Here is a 13,442-nt window from a genome sequence, read left to right on the forward strand (position 1 = left end):
CACTCCTCTGGCTCATGGACTCCAAATCTGTTCTGGATCCAGGCACACCTGCACTTAGACCACCCACACTGATCTTGTGACTAGGGTGAGGATTAGAAAGGGTCTCCTGAATGGGGTGACAAGTTGGTTCTTTTCTTCACTCCAGGTCTTCTTCTGGAAGATGCGATTGAGTAGATTTATTGTACAATTTGGGGGCAGTGAGCAAAACTTTTGGATATAGGCATCTGGGTCACTACCATGCTCATGTGTTTCCATAACACTCTGTTTAGTAACTCACTCCTCACGTATAGATTTAAAAGAATAAAAACAAAATTGTCTCTATCACAGAGGATTATTTACATAGAAGTCCTAGGGAATCCCTATCAAACGACTTTTAAAACATATAAGTGTATTTAGGATGGTGTCAACATACAATGTCAATACATAAAATCAATTGTATTTGCATATACTATGTGTAAACAATTTGGAACATTTTAAAAAACACTAATTGTAATATAAATTCATAATATTTAAGGGATGAATGCAATACAAATGAGCAAATCTTTAAACTAAAATCTATAAAACATGTCTGAGAGGCATTAAAGGAGATCTAAATAAAAACGGAAAGAGAGAAAGAGAGAAAGAGAGGGGCCATTTTCATGGTGTATAAGACTTCATGTATTAAGATGGGCCTGTCCTCTGCAAATTAACCTATTGTTTCAATGCAATTCCTAACATAAACCCAGAACATAGATATAGAAACTGATTAACCACTTTGAAATTTATTTGGAAATGCCAAGGGGTTGGAACACCAAAAGCCACTAGAACTGGTGCTTACCTAGAAAAACAGTAAATCAGAAATAATACCAGATTACTGGAGGGATTAAAGAGATTAGTACCACTCTTAAAGACTGAAAGATGCAGGAGTAGTAATTCCCACCACATTCCCATTCAACTCTCCTATTTCGTCTGTGCAGAAAATAGACAGATCTTGGAGAATGACAGCGGGTTATCACAAACTTAACCAGGTGGTGACTCCAATTGCAACAGCTGTTCCAGATGTGGTATCATTGCTTGAGCAAATAAACACATCCCCTGGTACTTTGTATACAACTATTGATCAGACAAATGCTTTTTAATTCAATAGCTATTAGTAAGAATCATAGAAACAGTTTGCTTTCAGCTGGCAAGACCAGAAATATACCTTCATGGTCCTACCTCAGGGGTATATCAGTATTCCAGCCCTACATCATAATCTTGTTCACAGAGAACTTGATCATTTCTCCCTCTTACAAGACATCACACTAGTCCATTATATTGATGATATCATGTTGGTTGGACCTTGTGAAAAAGTAGCAACTACTCTGAACTTATTGGTAAGACATTTGCATGTCAGAGGAAGGAAGATAAATCCAACAAAAATACAGGGGTCTTCTATGTCAGTGAAATTTCTAGGTGTCCAGTAGTGTGGGACATGTTGAGATACACCTTTTAAAGTAAAGACTAAACCATTGACCAAAAAGAGATACAATGGATAGTTGATCTCTTTTGATTTTGAAGACAATGTATTACCATTTGAGTGTGCTACACCAGCCAATTTACTGAGTGATCAGAAAAGCTGCTAGTTTTGAGTGTAGACCAGAACAAGGGGGGGCTCTGTGACAGGTCAGTAATGCTATGCAAGCTTCTATACCACTTAGGCCATATAATCTAGCAGATCCAATAGTACAGAAAGTATCAGTGGCAAGTAGGGATGCTATCTGGAGACTTTAGCAGGCCCCTATCAGAGAACCATAAAGCAGTTCCTTAGGATTTTGGAGTAAAGGCTTATCATCCTCTGCAGATGACTGCTCTTGTTTGGAGAAACAGTTTTTGGCCTGCCACTAGTTCTCAGGAGAGACTGAACATTTAACCATGGGCCCCTGACTTAACAATGAGACCTGAGTTTCCTATCATGAGCTGGGTGTTGTCTGACCAACCAAGCCATAAAGTTGGACATGCACAACAACACTCCATCATAAAATGGAAATGGTACTTACGAAATAGGGCTCAAGTAGATCCTTAAGGTACAAGTCAAATATGAGGAAGTGACCCAAATACCCATGCTCCAATTCCTATCATATGACCTTCTTTTTCCCAGCCCACAGCTATGGCCTCTAGGGGAATTCCTTACAATCAGTTGACTAAGGAAGAGAAAACTTGGGCCTACTTTACAGATGGTTCTGCAAGATAGGCAGGTATGACCCTAAAGTGGGCAGCTATAGCACTGTGGTCCCTTTCTGGGATGTTCTTGAAGGACAGTGATGAAGGTGATCCTCTCAGTGGGCAGAACCTTGAGCAGTGCACCTGGTTGTTCATTTTACTTTGAAGAACTGGCTGGAGGTGCATTTGTATACTGATTCATAGGCTGCTGCTGATGGTTTGGCTGGATGGTCAGGAACTTAGAAGGAGTATGACTGGAAAATTGGCAATAAAAGAGGTCTAGGGAAGAGGCATGTGGATAGACCTTTCTAAGTGGGGCAAAAAACATGATGATATTTGTGTCTCATGTGAATGATCACCAGAGGGTGACTTCAGCAGAGAAATGTTTTAATAAATCAATAGGATGAGACCCATTCTATGGATACCATTCATCCTTTTTCCTCAGCCACTACTGTCATTCCCCAGTGGACTCATGACAAAGTGGTCATGGTGGTAGGGATGGAGATTATGCATGGGCTCAGCAACATGGACTTCCACTCATCAAAGCCAACCTGGCTATGGCCACTGTTGAGTGCCTATTTGTCATCAGCAGAGACATACACTCAATCCCTGTTATGGCACTGTTCCTTGAGATGATCAGCCTGCTATCTTGTGCCACAGGTTGATTACATTGGACCACTTTCATCATGAAAGGGGCAGTAATTTGTTTTAACTGGAATTGATATATACTATATGAGTTTAGCTTCCCTGCATGCAATGCTCTGCCAAAACTACCATCCATGGACTTAGAGAATGCCTTATCCACCATCATGGTATTCCACACAGCATTGCTTCTGATTAAGGAACTCACTTCACAGCCAATGACATATGCCATTGGGCTCATGCTCATGGAATTCTCTGGTCTTAACATGTTCTCCATCATCCAGAGGCAACTGGGTTGATAAAACAGTGGAATGGACTTTCAAAGACTCAATTACTGTGCCAACCATGTGGCAATAAATTCCAGGGCTGAGGCAGTGTTGTCCAGAAAGCTGATAATGCTCTAAATCAGTATACACTCTATGGTGTTGTTTCTCCCATAGTCAGGATTCTTGGGTTCAGAAATCAAGGGGTGGAAATAGGAGAGGTACCACTCACTATCACCCCTAGTGATCTACTAGAACAATCTTTGCTTCCAGTCATTGAAACCTTAAGCTCTGCTGGTCTACAGGTCTTAGTTCCAAAAGGAGGAATGCTCTCACCAGGAGACACAGCAGTGAGTCCATTGAACTGGCAGTTAAGACTGCCACCTGGCCACTTTGGGTTTCTCTTTCCTGTGAATCAATAGGCAAGGAAGGGGATTACTGTACTGGCTGAGGTGATTGATCCTCACTCTCAAAGGGAGCGTAACTACACATTGAAGGTAAAGAAGGGTTTTCTTGGACTACAGAAGGCCCCCTGGAGCATCTCTTAGTACTAACATGCCCTGTGGTTAAATCAATGGAAAACTGCAACAACCCAATCTAGGTAGGACTACCGATGGCCCAGAAACTTTTGCAATGAAAATTTGGGTCACCTATCAGGCAAAGAACTATGGCCAGCTTATGTGCTTGCTGAGGATAAAAAGAACATGAAATGGCTAGTGGAAGAAGATAATGATTAATATGAACTATGACCATGTGGCCAGTTTTAGAAATGAGGACTTTGTATGGATATCTCCTCCTTGCTTTGTTATAAGTATGTCTGTATTTGTACAAAAAGCAAATGTTTTTGTTTTCTTTTATATCTTATCCCCTTTCGCACAACATAATTGTACTGTTAATGTCATAATATTTAAGTTATAGAATATAAAGTTTAAGAGTGAATGTTACCCAAAGACTTACAACCTGTTCTGGAGAGATTTAGTGTGTTTCCAATTGTATGCAGGACAGTTGAGTACTATTAGGCAAAACATATGTTTGTTACTGTATTCTGTTTAGAGACTAAATATGGTTTGTGGTGATGTGCATAGCTACTAAATTTACAAGAGTGGACTGTGATGTGTCAACTTGGCAAAGTGATGGAATGCAGATGTCTGGTGAAGCAAGCACTGGTCTATCTGTTACTGCAAAGACATTTCATGGCTGGTTTATTAAATCATCAGTCAGTTCAATGCATCTAGGCTTGATTTTATCTTTGATCAACTAAGGGGATTGTCTTCTGCAGTGAGGGAATCCAGTCAACTGGATTTAATCCAATGAATTGAAAACTTTTAAGGGAGAGGTGATGATTTCAGCAGTCAGAAGAGAAAACTTTTATCTCTACTTCAACCAGTGAGCCTCTCTTGTGAGATTCGTCAAACACCTTCAGTTGTGTTGACAGCCCATAGCCTGTCCTACAGAATTTGGACTTGCACATCCCCATAGTTGTGTGAGGTACTTTTATAAAATTTCATATTTATAGATATCTCCTGTTAGTTCTGTTTCCTTAGAGAACCCTGCCTAATACATACAGTGTGTGAGTTTCTTGCCATTCTCTGAATGTGTTTCATATTTTTCAGTTTTACACTTTTACTCATATCATTCCTCCAATAAAAATTCCTCTCTCTATTTCCACTGTTGAAATTGCATGCATCCTTTAGGATTCAGGTCCCATGTTACCGCCTCTGGAAATCCTTCTCTATTTCTTATGTTTAAATGGAATTCCTCCTTCCTGGGTTCCCTACAAAACTTTTCTTGTAACTATTTATAACACTTATTACACTCTCTTCCGTATTATTTTTTAGGGCCTGTTTCAGTTTGCATTCTGCCATAATGCAATATACCAGAAATGGGTTGGCTTTTTTCAGTGGTGATGTCTGCCAGCTCTTCTCTCCTGTTTCTGATTTCAAAGTTACTCACTCTCTGTCTAAGTGCTTCCAGGTGTTTCTCTCTTAGCTTCTCTGAGCTCTTTCAGTTTCACCTGTCCTTTATCCTCTCATAGGACTCCAGCAAAGAGATTAAGACCCACCTTTAATGGACTAGGTAACGTCTCCATGGAAACAACCTAATTAAAACGTCCCACCCAACAATAGTTCTGTCCCCATAGGGATGGATTAAGAGAATATGGCCTTTTATGGGGTACATAACAGCTTCAACCTAGCACATGTCCAATATATACAATTCTAGGGAAAGGCTGTGTGATTTGTCACCATGGCAACTTGAGGATGGAGGGATATGCTAAGCAGACCTGAGTCACATACTTGCCTCTTGTAATCGAGGGATGGGTATTCTTGTTCCTATATCCATGAAGATGGACCATTGGCATTGGTAATTTCAGAGAAATCATAGGCTTTTTCTAGAGTATAATAAGCTTAATGAGGATAATGACATGTTTTTTTCAGGTGTGCTCATTGTTCTCTCCTTGAAGTCTATAACTATATGATAAGCAGCATACTAGATCCTTAATAAAAATTGATATATGAAAGAATGAAGGAATATGACCCCTGGGGAAAAAAGGAAAAGTTGATTTTACTGAAAGAAGGAGGAAAAAGGGATGCCAGGAAGAAAAAAAAAAAAGGATAGACATTAACTACATTATAGAATTAAAATAAAAATCTTACTGATTTGTTGATGATTTAAAATAAAACTTAAAATGGTTTATATTAACCAAGAGTCTTTTGCAAGTCAGAATCAGTCTTCTAACTCAGATATCTTAAGCAAAGCAAAGCAAACCAAACCAAAACAAACTAACAATAAAAAAAATAAAACAGAAAACCTTATCTATCAGATCAAAAGTTGAAATTGGCTTCATGGAATGTTGAAACCATGTTTGGATTTTTCCAAAAAGTTTCTCTCTCTCTCTCTTTTATCTCTTCCTCTCCTTTTCCACTGCCTCTTATTCTCTTTCTATTTCTCATGAGTATTTTCTATTTTCGGTTTCTTACCAATTTCTCATTATCATCTCTACAGATTGCTAGACATAATTCATCTCTCTTTTTTATTTTATTTCTACTCTTCTTTAGTGAGATTTTCAAACAAATATTCAAATCTGAAAATCATTAATGGCTCATTACTGTTTAAGATGAAATTAGATAAAAATTTTTCTGATTCCTTGGACTAAACTTTGTTCAATCAGCTATCATATTTACATAAGGTTATCTTTTGAAAAAGGTTTTTTATTAAAAACTCTAACAAATTTTATTCTTGATAAGGTCAAGTTGTGCAATAAAGATGTATTTTTGAGAAAGGTAATTTTAATTATCTTTTAACAAATAAAACATTTTAAAAATGGTGACCAAAGAAGAACAATGCAAGTTAAAAAAAATTGTTGAACAGAGGTTGTCCTAAGGGATGTAACACATATTATTTTTACCATGCTTCATTCCATTTAAAAGTCTTTACATTTAAAGGATGATTAGTTTGGGTTTTCATTATTAAAAAATAATGCACACTCAGTATTACCTATGTCTGTATGTGTTGTTATGGATATTTCATTTGTTTTTCTGACATATCGTTATGCTTATATATACAATTTGTAGCTTAAAATATTGGATTATAATAGATACATCAAAATCTCATGATATAAAGTTTTATAAACATAAGTTTTAGGGAATATAAATTTTCCACATTATTTGTATCATGGTTTATTTCTTCTTACAGACATTGCTCTGCTATTAAACTTTTTTATTTTTCTTAGAATTACTTATACTATTAAGCACTTCTTTACGAAGAAAGCTTTTCTTACTCTCTCACTATCTTTTGATCTGTTTATTGTATATATCCATATGAAGCTAATTTGGAATCTAATAGAAAGATTGAAAAATACAAGGAAAATATAGGCTGTTTGACAGATTTTTGACCTACTGTGAAACAAACCTATTTATAGCTAATCCATTCAGTATTCCAATTTATTATATATATATATTATTTTTTGCCCCAGAAATCATGGTGCAGAGTAAATAAGATAATAAAGGAAAATATTTAATGTAATTTATACATAGAAGTATTCAACAAATGTCAATTGCCAATATTATTTTAATATGCTCTATTAATATTTACATATATTATATAAAACATAAATGTATATACCTATATTATAATATGAAAATATATCCATTTACTTGTGTATATATTTAACCTCACATTGCTGAATTGAAACAAATTTTCATAATTAAAATTCTAAACGTGTTTGTAGATTTTTGTCAATCTACTATGGCACAGGATTAAGCATTCTATTATAGTGTTGGTATACAAATAATATATAGTATGATTTGCACTTATACATTCTTCCAAGAGATATTTCTTGAGCACTTTGTGTCAAGAACCGTACTGTATGATCCATATGTATGTATTTCATAGGTATATTCATCAATGTTCATGCACAAAGATGTAAACATACCTTGCTAAAGGTATTGTGGATTATTTTCCTGAGGTTCTAATGGACGAACCATTTTTGAAACTTTCACTTTTCTCATTGAGGAAGAAGATACACAGGGAATATGCCATCTGTTCTGCACTACTCTTTTAACAGCATTTAGGAGAAATACTTGCTTGATAACAGTAAGAATTATTTGGTGGCATTAGAATTCTGGAATGGTAAGGGGCCATTTTTATAGATTATTTATCTCTGGGACACAATCTGTACTTATATGACTCTGAGGGAAATCCTGTTGACTATTAACTAATAACTATTATCTGTTTTGTATGTCAGTTTCTGGGATATGGCACATGAATGCAAACACAATTTAAAAGAAGTCTGGACTTATGTCTACTGATCTAGCATAGTTTGGTACACAGCATAAAATAACTTTCAATTCTACAGTTTGCCTACCAATCCAATTCCAAACTGAAAGTATTTCAATATCATCCAAACATAAAACAATAGAAACCATGTATAGATTGAAAGAACAATGAATGTTTCAATTTTTGTTTTGAATGTTTATTAAAATTCATGCTCAAGTGTAATATAAGTTTATTTTAGGTCTGAAGATTTTTACAAGGTTCATAACTTTAGTAGCTCTTCTATTTTTTGTAGTTACTGAAGAATTGTTATTTATTACATTCATTGAATGGATTGTGAGGTAGCCTATGGTATATAAGCAACATAGTGTTACTGTAATTTTAAATTTCTTGAAAGCAGCATAGATACTCTAATGATTTTAAATATGAGCAATGAGCATTAAAGAGATGATGAACCACTGTATTAGCTATAATTCCTTCAACTAGTTATAAAATGCAGCAACAATAAAATAGCTTGCTCCCACATTCCATCGCTAGGGAAAGATTTTAATGTGTTTCCCTATATGTCAGACTGTGTAAGAGAAAAACAGCTTTTATTTCCAAGTCAAGTAAGGTGCTTTCATTAGCAAACACAAAATTAGAGATAGTTATTTTTAGGTATATACATAATTTATTTTCTTAACAACTCAAATGGCAAAAACTTTTCTCAGGTCTTTCTAAAGTCCAAACCTCTTTTTAAATGCTCAGATATAAAACAAACCAGAGAGGCTAAACAATATGAAACACAAAAGCTGTGCGCATTTCTGACACATTCTAGTTTCACCTTGCAATGTAGTAACTTTGATCAAAATTTCACAAGTAAACAATCTGGACAGTTACATGATAAATTACTGAAACCCTGTTATAGAGATAGATTTAAATATATTCTTCTGAAAGATAGCCCTACAGGATCAGCAAGTTGGAAAATAATGCTAAAATGTTCTAATGATATGTATTGGAATGGATATCTGGTTTTGTTGGTAAATCCAAAAACTGGATTGCAGCACTGGGATTTTCTTCCTAATATTTTATTTCTTAAAGTATGTTCCCATTTCTTTTTTTTCCCACCATTTAACTTGTTTTATTGCTTCTCCACAAATGGTGAAAAATACTAAAATACAGACAAAGAATAATCATAATGTTGCAACAAACATTTTAAATATGGAATTATAAATTAAAAACATTTTCTGGTTTAAAAAATAAATCTGTTAGTCAATGCAGCTCTGCAGGATCTCTGTGTCTAGTAAGATTGGTCTCTGCATTCCTGATGGTGCTTGCCATTATCCATTTTTCCAGGTCCTCTATTGCCACCTCTTCTTCCTCCCAACTGTTCCGTTAAAGGTCCAGGAGGTCCTCCAGGGCCACCTCGTCTTCCTCCACCAAAGACACATCGGTCCGTGCCCCAGCTACCACAGAAGTCACCTCTGTCTTCACCACAGCCATATCTGAAAATTCCACCAGGACCCCCACGATCCATGAGACAAACTCTTCCTCCCCATATACCACCAGGGTGACCTCTGCCACAGTCACCACCTGAAGGTGGAAATGGTGGTTGGAGGAAGCCTTCAGGTTTAAAAGCTTTATACTAGTTACATTTTGTTTTCCAGGTGAAGTTTTGGTTTCCACATTCCAGATTCAGACACTGCCAGTCTCCAGCTCAGTGTTGGACATTTCCATCTCCGGATGGGTTCACTTGGGATGGAACTTGTAAGGAAGCCTCCTCTATCTCCTCCACAGCCTCCTATGTGACCCACTGGTCCTCCAGGACCTCCTGGGCCCCCCAGACCTCCACAGAGTGGGGCAGCATCCCTCTGTCCTCGCGAGGTGGCATACCACCTTCATGCATGCTATTTGTTGGAGGCTTCTTCTGTGCAAGGGAGACTTTAAGTTTGCTCCCTTGAAAATCTTTCCCATGGCAGCCTTGGCAATTGGCTGATCTTCATATGACACTGTGGCATCATCTTTGGGCTTCCCTGTTTCCTTGTCCAGGTAGATGTGGATTGTGGGTTGCCCAACTGTCTTGTTCATCTTCACAACCCCACGCTATTTAAAGAAGTCCGCCAGGTCATCTAGAGTCCTTGCATATAAATTGCAGTGTTATTGGAGTCTTCATCTGGATCTACAGGTGGGCCTAGATCAAGATCTGGTCATTTATTCATGGGTCCACCAGCTTATTGAAGCCACATTGATCTCCAGTGCCCATTCCACTGTGTCCTCCTCCCTGCTCATTCCCTCATGATTAAATATCACTTTTTCCTGTTCCAGTTATCAGGGCCACTCTGGTTCTCTCCTCGTCTGGAAAATCCTCCAGACTCTTGCCCTTAAGCATCCATGCTAGTGGGGTTGCCCTGTTGGAATGAACTCTTCTGCCTGTAGCTTCTGCTCTGTTAGATATACCACCTTAGAGCCTGGCTGTAAGATCCAGATTGGGTGTATAACTAGTGGGAGGCTGCTGCCTATAACTGCTCTGTTGACTATAGCTAGTCTGCTACCCATAGCTGCATGGCTGTCCATAGGTGTTCTGCTAAGAGTGGCTGCTCTGATCATACCCAGTCAGTTGTATAGAGGAGTAGCTGGTAGAAGGATCGGATGGAGGTGTGGTGACTAACCACTAAGCATGAGGTAGCCCCCAGGTACCAAAGGATAACTGTAGTTACTCTGTCTGTATCCTAGATGGGGCTGGTTGTAACCCCCTGAGTTAGACTGGGGTTAACTAATCTTGTCAGGCTTACTGCTGTCTGCAGTCTTGCAAGTGCGGTGGCTGCTGGCTGCTGACCATAGTTTGGGTAAGTAGGTTGAGTGCCATAAGTAGATTGAGCTTCATAGGACATCTGGGTGGTGGTGACCATAGCAGTGGTAGTATCATAAGTACCAATGCCATATCCCTGGACAGGTTGGCTGTAAACCTGGGGGGCAGTCAGAGTAGTATAACCAGTAAGAAGCTGTCCATAAGAAGACGCATAGGCTGTCTGCCCATAAGTTGCTGTGGTCGGTACCTGGGTATAGCTGACATCCATGGACTGTTCATAAGTTCCATAACTTTGTTGCTTATATGCCTGGGTGATCTGGCTGCAGCTTGTCTGTACATACTGTAACTCATGGACACCATTCCTCCTCATTCTTTCAACATCTGTCCCCCATTTCTTTTTAATTCACCTTCAGTATGCTTTCATCTTTTACATAAATCATAGATGTTTATGTTCTAGAAAAATGATTCCATTCTTGATTGTTCTTTCAATGAAATGCTTTTTATTCAAGTCAATTAAATTCAATTATACATATTTTCTATATGCATGCCATAAGGCAGATCTTGCACTGTGCTTTGAAACCAGTGGTGAAGATTTTAGACACCTTTCCTTACTGAAGGAGCTAACAGACTAATAGGGAAGACAGATTTCAAAATAGTAATTAAATAATATTTGCTACAAAAAGTGCAATAGAAGCATGATCAAGAGAAATTGACCTAATGAATTAGGTCATGACCTAATGGATTAGGAATGATATCCCTAGGAACTGCTATTTAAACTGATTTGGAATTAGCTAAATTGAGGAGAGGAAATAAAACTTGTTCTAGTCAAAAGACTCTCAAATTAGAGGAAGCCATCAATATTTAAAGAATGGGAACAATAAATTGATGATTAATGGTGTGATTTTCATGAGGTGAGAACACAGGAGGAGGAATAAATTGGATGGGGATAAAGTGAGTGATGAGTTAAATTTAAGATAAAGCTGTTCCTGGTGGCCTAAGGGTATAACGACTGAGGAACAGAAGGAGGAATTAAGGTATATAAATACAATGGAGTACTGAGCAGCCCCAAGAAGGGATGTAGTTGTGAGGCATGCAACTCCGTGTATGAACCTTAAGGACTGTACGTTGAATGAAATGTCAGGGAAAAAAAGACAAATATTATCATGCCTCACTCACACGGACTAACTATTATATAAAAAGTCTGTGAACTGAAGTCGAGAAGATGGGTTATCAGATTGGGGCCTGTTGTAAAGAGTCCTAGATTGTAAACTGTTACAGCAGTCACATATATTCAGGAGGTGTAACTGGCATTTCTAAATTTGGAGATACTGAGCTGATTGTTTATAATCTGTTCATTTCCAGAAACTTTGGGTATTTATGTGATACCTGATAGTCAGAATTAGAGCTCTGAAGCTATGAAAGTCAGCAGTACCCCATACAGGAACTGTTTAAAAAGGTGAAAAAGTGATCAGACTTTGAGTAGAGATAAGATCTGGACAGGACCAGAACACAGGGTCTGTGAAAGCTAAGCCACGACAACAAGCAGGAATGGAAAGTGCCGCCACAGAGAAGCAACAACCCGACACTCTCTGGCCCCTCCAGAGTTGCATTCCAGTGGTGTCCCATTGTATAAACATCCATCCTCTGGCAGCTACAACCTGCCAGGGTGTAATAAATTTCTTTGCCCAAATCCCTGCCTTCCCCCCCCCACCTTCTGACAGCTACAACTTTGCAGAACAAAAGCAGTATTTTAACTTTTAACCTCACCAGTGGAAAGTGGCCAACTCTCAAAAACCGACCTATGGGAAACCGACCTCAAGCTACCTCCAGCCCCCCTTTAAAAACTCCTACTTGGATTCAGGGGAGCAAGAGTTGATTTCTTGAGTCAACTCTCCCTGCTGCTGCTCTGCCAATAAACCTTCTTTCCCCACTGCGGGTGTCGTGTCTCGGCCTCTATTTCTCATCTCCAACCTCCTCCCAACTGTGGGACTTTCATGGTCGGTATTTTAAAACTCATCTTGTGTTTGAGACCAAAGGGAGAGATGTTTATTTGCTGCAAAATTTATATTTTGGGTAGTGCATTTCCTAATTTAACTTGTATGGTCAGTTTAGTTAATACATAAGTACATGGAATCATGAATAGGGTGTGAGATCCTGTTGGTTCATCTAGGTTAGTGTGATGTCTCAATCAGAGTAATTTGGGCAGTGAATAAAGAGGTATTTGCAAGCCCTTGGGGGAGTGGGGAGTAAGGAGGAAATATTCATCTTCCCCATTTGGAGAATTTCTCATATTCTCACAAGCAGTGGGGACAACCAAATCATTAGGCCAAGCCCTCGATCTTGGGGTTTACCCCTATAAAACTTGTTCCTCTAAAGGATAGGCTAAGCCTACTTAAAATTAGACCTAATAGTCACTCTGAGAGAACCTTTTAGTTGATCAGATGAAGCAGAATATTCAACTGCACTTGGTCACACTCATATTTTGTTTTCAGGACACAAGTCAGGACACAAGTCAAGAATGTGGAAATCGTTCCCCTGGGGACTGAAAAGTGTTAGTTATTGGAATGAATCTTTAACATTATGGAGTATTCTGCCCTAGTGCTGAGTGCCAAATCTTGAATTACAGAGGCAGTCACCTGTGTTTAAAAAATGCATTTTTTCTCTGTTTGTGATATGTGGTGCTATTAAAGTACAGACCACTCCTTTTAGTTCAAAGACTTGCACTCGTTTAAAACATGTTAAGTTTGGATTTTCTGGAAACCTTCAATTAGAAATATTCAGGAAACCAGTAGCTA

At 38.1% G+C, this 13,442-nt stretch overlaps 1 pseudogene; it reads right to left on the reverse strand.

Annotated features, from left to right (window-relative positions):
• Positions 1–9,138: 9,138 nt before the first annotated feature.
• LOC143647677 (RNA-binding protein EWS-like) lies at positions 9,139–11,017 on the reverse strand (annotated as a pseudogene).
• Between the last annotated feature and the right edge of the window lie 2,425 nt (positions 11,018–13,442).

This window comes from Tamandua tetradactyla, chromosome 10 (assembly GCF_023851605.1).
Source record: "Tamandua tetradactyla isolate mTamTet1 chromosome 10, mTamTet1.pri, whole genome shotgun sequence".
NCBI classification, from domain to species: domain Eukaryota; kingdom Metazoa; phylum Chordata; class Mammalia; order Pilosa; family Myrmecophagidae; genus Tamandua; species Tamandua tetradactyla.